The sequence below is a fragment of the Meriones unguiculatus genome, chromosome 10 (assembly GCF_030254825.1).
Source record: "Meriones unguiculatus strain TT.TT164.6M chromosome 10, Bangor_MerUng_6.1, whole genome shotgun sequence".
NCBI lineage: Eukaryota > Metazoa > Chordata > Mammalia > Rodentia > Muridae > Meriones > Meriones unguiculatus.
Window position 1 is genome coordinate 106111807 of NC_083358.1, and position 10444 is coordinate 106122250.

The window sequence follows — 10444 nt, forward strand, 5'->3', positions numbered from 1 at the left end:
TTAAGAAATGACATTAATGTGTCACTGTTAGTGTACGTGGGGGTTCAAGACAGAAAGTTGGGCCTGACACAGGCAGACAGAAAACGGTACTTCCCTTGTTTGCTTGTGTCTGTTTAAAGAAATGAGTAGTTACCAGGGTCAGCCGCTTTGGACCCAGAGAAGAGCATGTCTGATTGCATGTGGGTTGATGCCCCAGGTCCCGCCTCTGAGAAAAAGGTATCGGACGGGTCTGATGCTCTTTGGGTGGATGACACCTAAATGAACATCTGTACAAAGTCCCAATTTATTTCTAATATCAGAGATCAGACCTCTACTCTTGCCTGATGTGTCTAAAACAAAAAGGGGGAACTGTAGAGAGCTGCAGAATGCTATGCCTTAAAGATGGAGCTGGTTTCCGCCTTCCACCTTCCCGATGGTGAGTGCTCTCTGTCACGAACAACTCCACATTTGGCTAAGGCCGAGGATCTGGCTTGCTTCCATGTATGTGGACCTATCTGCATTGCCCCCGTGGCACACCTGGGTTGGCTACCCAGAGGCTATTTAAGCTGTGGGCTGGCTTTCCCCGGGGTCCGAGGATTGTTCAATGTTCCTGAATAAACTGCGTTGAAAAAAAAAAAAAGAAATGAGTAGTTACATTGGTTATTGTTTATCAAGTACCAGTTTTATATCTATAATTCACACATACCAACTCATTTAATCTTAATAATAATCTTAATTATGAACATATTACTTTTCCCTCTCAAAAACCAAAAAAAAACCAGGTAGAATGAATTACTTATCCCAAATCACCCACTAATCATCAGTAAATCCAGAATTTGTATACTTGTCTTTATGAGGCTGAACTCGCATCCTTCAGGGAACTTAGCCAGGTTACTATGTGTGTCTTTGACTTTTAAACCATGTGATTATATCATTACTTATGTAACAATAAATACAATCAGAACAAAGCTCAAGCTTCTGTTTTCAGTGACACCATCTTAACACTCATAGCTCCCTTGCTATGAAGGGCAATGATACTTACAAGCCATGGGATTCTTTACCCATCTCTTATCACCACAGAGCAGTGATCTCTAATCTTCATCTGTTCAGAGACGAAAGGGAGGCAAAGTAGGCAGCAGTTATCTCCTGCTCTGAGGAGTAAACAGAACAGTAAGGTTTCAAGTGTGGGTCCACTAGAAGCCTATAGGACAGCAGTTCTGAGTCTTGACGTTTTTTGTGAGGGGGGGAGGATCGACCGACTCTTTCACAGAGGTGGCATATCAGATATCCTGATCATCAGATATTAACATTATGATTCATAGCAGTAGCAAAATTAATTATGAAGTAACAAAAAAAATAATTTTATGGTTGGATGTTTATACAGCCTGAAGAGCTGTATTAACTAGTCTCAGCATTAGGAAGGTTGAGAACCCCTGCTGGAGGACCCACAGTTCCTTCTTTGCTCATTAAGAACAATTGCTTATTACCTATAGTACTCCAGACTAGATGCAGAACTGGGGCATGGAAGAGGTACACTGGGAAAACCACATACTGGAGCAGTAAGGGCTGTACGGCAGCAGATTCCTACCTGGTGGGAAAAGGGATGGCTCACCTGAAGCAGAGAGAAAACAGAAAAATCATTGTTCTGGGGATTAAAATTAAAATCATTGTTCTGGGGATTAAAATTTTATTTTATGTGTTGGATGGGAGCTTATTTCAAAGCTAATCTGAAGGAGAGGAGTAACAAGTTATTTTTCACCTCTACTCTAAAACATTGACCAGTTTTTCTAATAAGAGTGATGACTCTTTTCTCAATATCTGTTGCTATCAATTTTAGAAAATTAAGCAAAGAAGGAATGAGGAAGCAAGGTGCAGAACTAGATAGATTAATTTCTGTTACTTTTCTTTTCTTTTTTAAAAGATTTCATTTTCTATTGAAAATTGGGTCTTTTCTCCTGCAATATATCCTGACTATAGTTTGCCCTCTGTCCACTCTCAGTTCCTCCCTATCTCCCTGCCCCTTCAGATCTGCTTTCTTTCCATCTCTTATTAGAAAAAGAGTAGGCTTCTAAGGGATAACAAGGAAACATGGCAAAATAAAATATATAATAATAATATGGAGCAAAAATTGTCATATCAAAGTTGGGCATGGCAGCCCAACAGGAGAAAAAGAGTCCGAAGAACAGGCAATGGAGTCAGAGACCAACTCATTCTCGCAGTCAGGGGTCCCATAGAAATACTAAGCTAATAGCTATAGTATATACTCAGAGGACCTGGCATAGACCCACATAGGCTTGCTGCTTCCGTCTCTGTGAGCTCATACGAGCCCTATTTAGTTGATTCAGAGGGCCGTGTTCTCCTGGTGTCCTCTACTCACTCCGACTGAGTTGTTAGTTTTCACATGAAGGTCTCCATGCCAGCAACCCAGGGTGCATATATATATATATATATATATATATATATATATATATATATCCATCTACTTTTTGATTTAACTTCATGCTTCCATGTGTAATATTTATTTTCAGAGAATGCAGAATCTTAGTAGTTTTTATTTTTCTTCTACAAGGCCTTGTAACTGTCCAAGTGTTTCAGGATGCTTTCACTTTCCTTCCTAGGGGTAGAATTTAGAATCCCACAACCTCTAGAGGCCTCACACAAGTTGAGAGCTACTCTTCATTTCTGCTTATGATGGTCTTCCTTGGGTTACTGTAGCGCTCCATACAAAATTGTAACTCGAGTTTCCATTTCCTTGCTCTGCCCTCATTCTTCGGATCACAGACAATGGCGCCCGTGCTCTTATGTCTAAAGAAGGCCCCACTGTGAATGTGTACCTAAGCATGGCCTCTCCCATGCTGGCAGAATCCATCAGTGTTCTCAGTTTTTCATCCCTTCCTACATCTTTGTTCTTTGCTGTATGACACTGAAGGTTTTCCATTATAAAGAGCAGAGCCCATTTTTCGTATCTAAAATTTAAGTGAAGCCATGTAAATTGCCTTGACCAATAGAAAAGAAGGAAATTAGTTTTAATACTGGGCTTTAAGAAGCTTTTTACATTTTTGCTTGTGAAATTAAATTGAGCTATACCAGATATGACCTTCCTAGGTCAGCTGAGCTTTAGCAGAACTGTACACGTCTAAGCATGGCTGTAAGAAATCAGATAAAGCTGCAGCTAATATCAGTATAGGTGGTCAACTATAGATAAGTCAATATAGGTAAGTCAACTACAGAATAGAGAGCTAGTTCTATATTCTTTGACACTGATGTCTTGTGGCTAGTGTTCCTCAGCAGTAACTGGATTGTTGTTAGCTGCTCCCTGGGATGGCTATCCATTGTGTTTCCAACTCAGACTATCAACTGTGACTCTTCTTCAAGACAGATCTTCAGGAACTCTAGTCCTCTACCCTATCTCTAGCATTTGTTAAGAGAAACCTTGCTCTAGCCACAGTAACTCATTCCCATTTTTTCCCATTTTTTGTAAAAATTGCATAGGCCCTTTTCAGAGATTCTTTTCTCAAAGCCATAGACAAGTTTGTTAGTGTTTTTTTAAATTTTATTTATTTTTATTAATTACAATTTATTCACTTTGTATCCCAACTGTAGCTTTGTCCCTCATCTCTTCCCAATCCCACTTTTCCTCCTTCTTCACCCATGCCTCTCCCCTAGTCCACTGATAGGGAGGTCCTCCTCTCCTTCCATCTGACCTTAGTCTATCAGGTCTCATCAGGACTAGGTGCATTGTCTTCCTCTGTGGCCTAGTAAGTCTGCTCCCTACTCAGGGGGAGGTGATCAAAGCACAGCCACTGAGTTCATGACAAAGACAGTCCCTGTTCCCCTTAGTAGGAAACCCGCTTGGAAACTGAGCAGCCATGGGCTACGTCTGTGCAGGGGTGCTAAGTTATCACCATGCATGGTCCTTGGTTGGAGTATCAGTCTCAGAAAAGATCCCTGTGCCCAGAATTTTTTTCTGTCCTTATAGAGCTCCTGTCCCCTCCCCAGGTCTTTCTATCTCCCCCTTCTTTCATAAGATTCCCTGCATTCTGCCCAAAGTTTGGCTATGAGTCTCAGCCTCTGCTTTGATACCCTGAAGGATAGAGTCTTTCAGAGGCCCTCTGTGGAAGGCTAGACCAAAAGACCATGTGTACTCCTCTCCCAGAACATGATAGTGTGATTATTCCACTCCATGAAAGCCTTAGAAAGCCACAGGATGGGGCTTTACAGGGCTTTAAAAGCTTATCTAGCTGGAAAATGGCTCTAACAACATATTGAGATTAGTAAGTCTTTATTTGATACCCCATTGTCATGGAATTCCAAGCTAATAGTTTTTATAAACCAATTTTAAATAAAAAAAAATGAGGTTTACAAAGTCTGTATAACCATGTTAGTTAACTTTCTAGCACTATGATAAATATCCAAGATAACCAACTGTTAGAAGAAGGAACTATTTTGTCTCATAATTTTGAGAATTCCTTCCATGATCAACTAACCCAGTTATTTTGGAGCTGTGAAAGCATGTCATGACAAGAACGTATGTCTCAGCTTCTTTTCATGTCGCTGTGATGAAATACACCAAAAGAAGCAAATTCAGGAGGGAGTGGTTTATTTAAGTACACAGTTCAAGGTTACAATCAATCATAGTGAGAGATGATCACATTGTATCCTCAGTGAAGAAACAGACAGCAATGGATGGATGCGAGCTGGCTCTTTCTCCACGTGCTCTTACCACTTACCACATAAATAAACATAAACACAATCAAAACAATCTCACATAGGCGTGATCAGATGTCTAATTCCCTAGTGATTCTGGATTCTGTGTGGTTCATAAGACTAGCCATCAGAGCCTGTGTGACAGCAAAACTTCTTGCCACAAGGCTAGGAAGTGAAAGAAGAGACAAGAGTCCAACCATCCCCTTCAAAGCCACACCTCCAATGACCTGTAGACCTCATACTAGATCTCTCATAGTTTCTACCACCTTCTAATAGTGCCTTTGCCCACAGAGAATTTTGGGTGGCACCTAAAGAAAGAGAACCATGATCAGAACTGTGTTTTTTAAATGCTCCATTCATTATCTTGCCATTTAAGCTGTCTAAGAAGGTCCAATAAAACATCCTTATTTTCTGTTCTGTACAAATTGAAAAAAAAAAATCAAGTATTTGGCAACTGAAGTTGGAAATACACTTTGCTTCTTCCAGAAGCCAGACTTGCAGTCATGGATACATGACACTTGTGAGCCTGCCAACTCTGGACTCCAACAATGGGAAATGACCTTCCTCTGGAGATCAGGATGATTCCTCTCTGTGAGAAACTCACTCCTTAACAGAAAGAGAATATGAGCTGAGCATTCCCATATGATTCAGAAGCTAAGAGACCCGATCCTTCCCTGGAGAATGATAAATAAGGAAACAAGGGAGCCAGAAAGCTAACTCATTAGGAAAAAGAAATACTGTAAGATGAATGAAAATATTAGTATGTTACATCGTATTTATTTACCATCAACCAAAGTGAGGCTTTATTAAGAAAGTTCCAGACACACTCCTCTACTGCCACAAAGACAAGACAGATGTATCTTCTGTCTCCTTATTGACAAAGACAGTCACACTTCCTAAATCCTTAAACTGAAGCAATGTGGAGTGTGGAGGAGTGGAGAGGGGCCTTTGGGTTGGACTGGCCAACCCAGGCATAAGAAAAACCTCTCTGTGCTTTTATAAATTTGTTCGCTAGTAAGGGGCTATCACATTTTTTAATAAAAACTTATATGAATCCTATTATAGTTGGCCTTGCCCACTTTCAGATGGAGTGGCATACTTTGATTCTCAAACAGATCCATCTTCTTCTAGAAACACATCTTTTAGAAAAGTTTGAATCCTCAGTATGTTACCATTTTAGCGGATGCCCAACTCATGACCAGGTTCAGCTGCACAGGGGCTTATTGGGGTCAACTAACATTGTACAATACACACTCAAGTTATAAGAATTGATAAATGAATTCCCCAGTATGATTGCCAAGGCTTTTTATAAAGTAGGTGGAGAGCAGGAATGGTTCTCATCATACCCTGTCTCCACCATCTTACCATCCTAATTCATCTGCAGTGAAAAAGAATGAGGGTGTGGAAGAAAGAGAGGGAGAGACAGAGAGAGAGAGAGAGAAAGAGAGAGAGAGAGAGAGAGAGAGAGAGAGAGAGAGAGAGTTTCAAATTGCACTTTTTGGCTACATCTCCAATGAGATGATTAAAGAACTTTAGCTCTTTGCAACCAGCTCAGCCAAAAGTTTGAGTATGTTTCGCTTTCCCAATATGGTTCTCATTTTCTTCCAACCTCATTCATTTCTTATTATTTGTCTCTCAGAGAAAAAGGCAGCAAGAAAAATCAACCTTGGGCTTGGTTAATTAAGGCTCACATTCTTGCTGGTAGATTTCAGGAAGACGGTCGGTAACTTTTGCCCTATTCTCCGGAGACCCTTATAATGTGGTCCTATTCATTCATCAGGGCTCTGCACAGCTTTGGGGCCCATTTGGGTTTGGTGGTCTTTATGTCTGTTTTCATATGGAATTGTGGACATGGTATCAGTTTAAAAAAATAGATTTTAAAACTTGTTTCTCGCTGGAGAATACCAGTCAGCAAGAACTAGGACAGTCTCGTAGATACCACTGGGAAGAAAAGAGGAAGTGAGGATTTCTATCTGACTTGGTGATTTTTAATAATTAAGAATGGAAAGAAAGGCAAGCACTAGCTTGCACACCTCACACTTGCAAATACTCCAATCTGATTCCTTACTCACTTGCTCTCTGACACACTGACTCCTCTTAAGTTTAGCCTCATTTTTTAATAATAAACAAAAATAAATAAATGCAGGGGAATTTAGGGTTATTTTCCCAAACATGGAACCAGGAACAGCCAGGAAGAACATCCATATGTCTGCCCTCTGGTCTCTTTTTCTCCTCACATTTCAGCCTCTAGTAAGGAGACCAGTGTGATTCCATCCTTTCACCTCAGTACCATTCACTACTTTTATCAAAATAGAGCATCCAAGCTGGGCTTACCAAGGTAAGAACGGCTCTTTAAGTAAACCTAATCATCTGTTTATTGAGCTCCTCTGTTACAGGCAACAGTGTGTGTATTCTGGAGGTTGCAAAGTGAAGTCACAAGCCACACAAAATCCACACACAGGACAGGGAAGGACAGACATACAGCAACAAAATGAGGCATAGAAAAGTATGAGAGGAAGGAAGGTGAAATATGTCCCTTAGAATATTGATGTCACTGGCTTGAGGTAGGTTGAGCATTTCTTCACACATCATCACATTAGCCAGGTAAGAAACAATGAGACCAGCAGTGGTCATGAACTTGAGGGAATGTCTGGTGAGACAGTCAGTTGCAGGATTCTCTTGTTCTGCCCAGGTGTGATGGCAAACCTGTGCTAAGTGGTCTGAGAAACTGGAAACAAAGAATTAATTCCCATGGCCTGGGATGAAGAAAGCTTCAGGGACACTGATATTTTGAAATCAAGATGGTGACAATGGAATGGCCAAAGGAGGCTGAGAAAGAGTAGCGAGTGAGGTGAGAACCACGTCAAAGTAAGTCCCCAAGTAAGTATCAAGATTCCCAGTAGCCTAGCTTGGATGCTACAGACATCTCACGATGAGAGAGGAGTCTTAATTCCCAGGATTATTTGTGATTTGAACTACAAAAGAAGAAACAAAAACCTGGTTTAATGGGGAAAAGGGCGTGATTTTTGACATCACTTATCTAAGAAAAAAATCTTTGAAAAATAAAATTAAACATTATGCAGACAGTGAGAGACCTTGGAATACTCAACTCTAAATGGGAAAATATCTCCACAAAATTCCTCCCCTTGGAGCTCAGGGAACCCTGTGGAAGAGGGCTTGGAAAGAGTGTAAGAGCCAAAGGGGATGGAGGATACAAAGAAAACAAATCCACACTATCAGAGCTCAGATGAACTCACAGAGACTGAAGCACAACACAAAGGGGACCAGGTCCTCTATGCTTATATGTTATGGCTTCTAGTTAGTGTTCTTATGGGATTATTCAGTGTGTGGACAAGTTGGTCCCTGATTCTTGTGCCTTCCCTTACACTCTTTCCCTCCTGTTTGTTTGTCCTGTCCGACTCGGATGTAATAGTTTTTGTTTTATCTTATTATATTTTATTTTGTTGTATTTTGGTACTATCTCTTAAAAACTTGTTCTTTTCTTATGAGAAACAAAAATGGAATGGGTCCTGGTGGGAGGGGTGGTGGGCAGAAAATGAGAGTAGAGGGAGGGAAACCTGTAATCAAGATATCATATGTGTGAAAAGAATCTATTTTGAATAAAAGAAAAAAAATCAAAGACAAGAAGAAAGGAAGAAAAAGAAAGAAAGAAAGGAAGAAAGGAAGGAAGGAAGGAAAAAAGGAAGGAAGGAAGGAAGGAAGGAAGGAAGGAAGGAAGGAAGGAAGGAAAGACAGCAGGAGGAAAGGAAGGAAGAAAATGAAGGAAGGAAAGGAAGAAAGAAAAGAAAAGAAAATGAAGAGAAGAGAGATAAGAAAAGAAAGAGAAGAATAGAAAGGCAGGGAAGAAAGAAGGCTCAGAACATGAGTCACTTGCCAAGAGCTACATAGCCAACACAGAGGATCATGGTGGTTATGAGGACATTGACTGCAGCCTTCCCACAAGGTCAAACTATCTAAGGAATAACAGGAATAGAAACCTCAGCCAAAAAGAATTTGTCATCACCTGAGGCATTGGGCCTCTTATCCCTGTGAAGTTTCGTAACAAAATGAAGTGATTGAGAACAGGAGAATTTTAAGGAGACAGGAAGATTGAACATTGTCAGGAAAGAGCAAAGAAAGAGAAACTCCCAAACCCTCATCTGCTGAAAACCAATCAGCCGAAAATAAAACGTCAATTTGTTGAAATTATTAACTGGGCAAGTTATCCATGTGTCAAACAAGAATTGCTAACTTATTTCTGTTAGTTATTTGTAGAGTTTGGAGCAATTCATGCTGTTCATAGTCATTTTAACAGATTTTGCAGAATTCTCTCTTTGATCCTTGAGTCTTTGCCACAGCCTGAGGAACAAAGTTTTCACAGAGCAATTCTGCTTAGAGGAGAAGTATCCTTGATGGAAGTGGAGTCCCAATTTTTAGGGGCTTTTGAGAGCTTGTTTTTGGGAGAGGTATTTATGAAACGATCAAAAATGCTCATTTAGACAGCGAACAATGCCATGTCAGCCAGGACTGGGCATTCAGGGAGTGAGGTGGCTGCCTTCACAGGCAAGCAAGTCAGAACTAGGGATTGAAAGAGCCTAAATGCTGGGTTTCTAAATCTGAAATTTCTCTCTGGCTTTGCATATCCAGTAACTGACAAGAATGTGGATGACATCCGAGGTAGCAGTTCATACAACGGAGGCATCGGTTCATCGGGGATGCCCGTGCTCTCCACAGCTAAACAACAGGGACACAAGCACTCTGTCCAGGTGCAGAAGGCGCTTTTCATGCATCATTATCATTAGATAAATTCTTGCAAAATGGTACAAGGAGAGTGCTGGTGAGCCCATTGCTCAGACTGATAGCTCTGCAACTGGTGCTAAATTCTTCTCAGATGGAGAACTAGCTAATGCATAAAGTGAAAGGAGTCAGTGGGTTGTCTAAGACTGTACACACAAAATCTCAGCTTTCTTTCTTTATTTATTTTTGTTCCTAAATTTGATTTATGAATTAATGCAAAACATTCCCGACCAATGTGTCTTAATCCTTGTCCTTCTCCCCTTCATCCTGGTTAATCTGGGAGGAATGCAATTCATAGCTTTCTTTGCTGTTGGCAACAACACACAACTAGTCTCGAAGAATGTTCTTCTTCAAATATTTTTTGGCAAGATATTCCATATTCCTTTTGGAGGAAGGCACCTCAAAGGCGACAGTGATCTAGCTCTTGCTCTTGCTCCATTTTAAGGTCACCACCCCTCCACCAAGATTCCCAGCTTTCCCCTTCACCTTGATTCTCTCCTGGAGGAACTGCTCAAAATTGGTAGCACCCACGATTTAATCTTCTACAAGATGGGTGTAGTCAAAGGTGACCTTCAAAACCTGCTACACATTTTTGTCCCCCTTTGCCACAAGCTTTTTCATGGGCACCATGGCAGCAGAGGAGGCAGAGAGCCCACTTTTATGTACATGTTTCCCAACTGTTTATCTACTGGGGTTGTTACAAACAAGTATTTCGGGCTGCTTAGAATCTTTCAAACCACTGACTTTTAACACTAGAACAATGTGCTGGAATCTCGGTTAAAAAACAGTTGTCTGGGCTTATAGGAAATATTATGAGAAGCCTTAACCCCCTCGTTGGAACATCCTGCATCAGTTCTAGAACTAGCAGTGGTAGTGTCCGAGGTCTGAGTAGGTTCAGGAGATCATTGCCCCCAGAGGCAAGATGTGCTCCATGCCAATTGACTAACTCCATGTTTTCCTC

The 10444-nt window shown here is 40.8% G+C and overlaps 1 pseudogene; it reads right to left on the bottom strand.

Annotated features, from left to right (window-relative positions):
* Positions 1-9723: 9723 nt before the first annotated feature.
* On the bottom strand, positions 9724-10113 carry LOC110563732 (large ribosomal subunit protein eL22-like; annotated as a pseudogene).
* Positions 10114-10444: the final 331 nt, after the last annotated feature.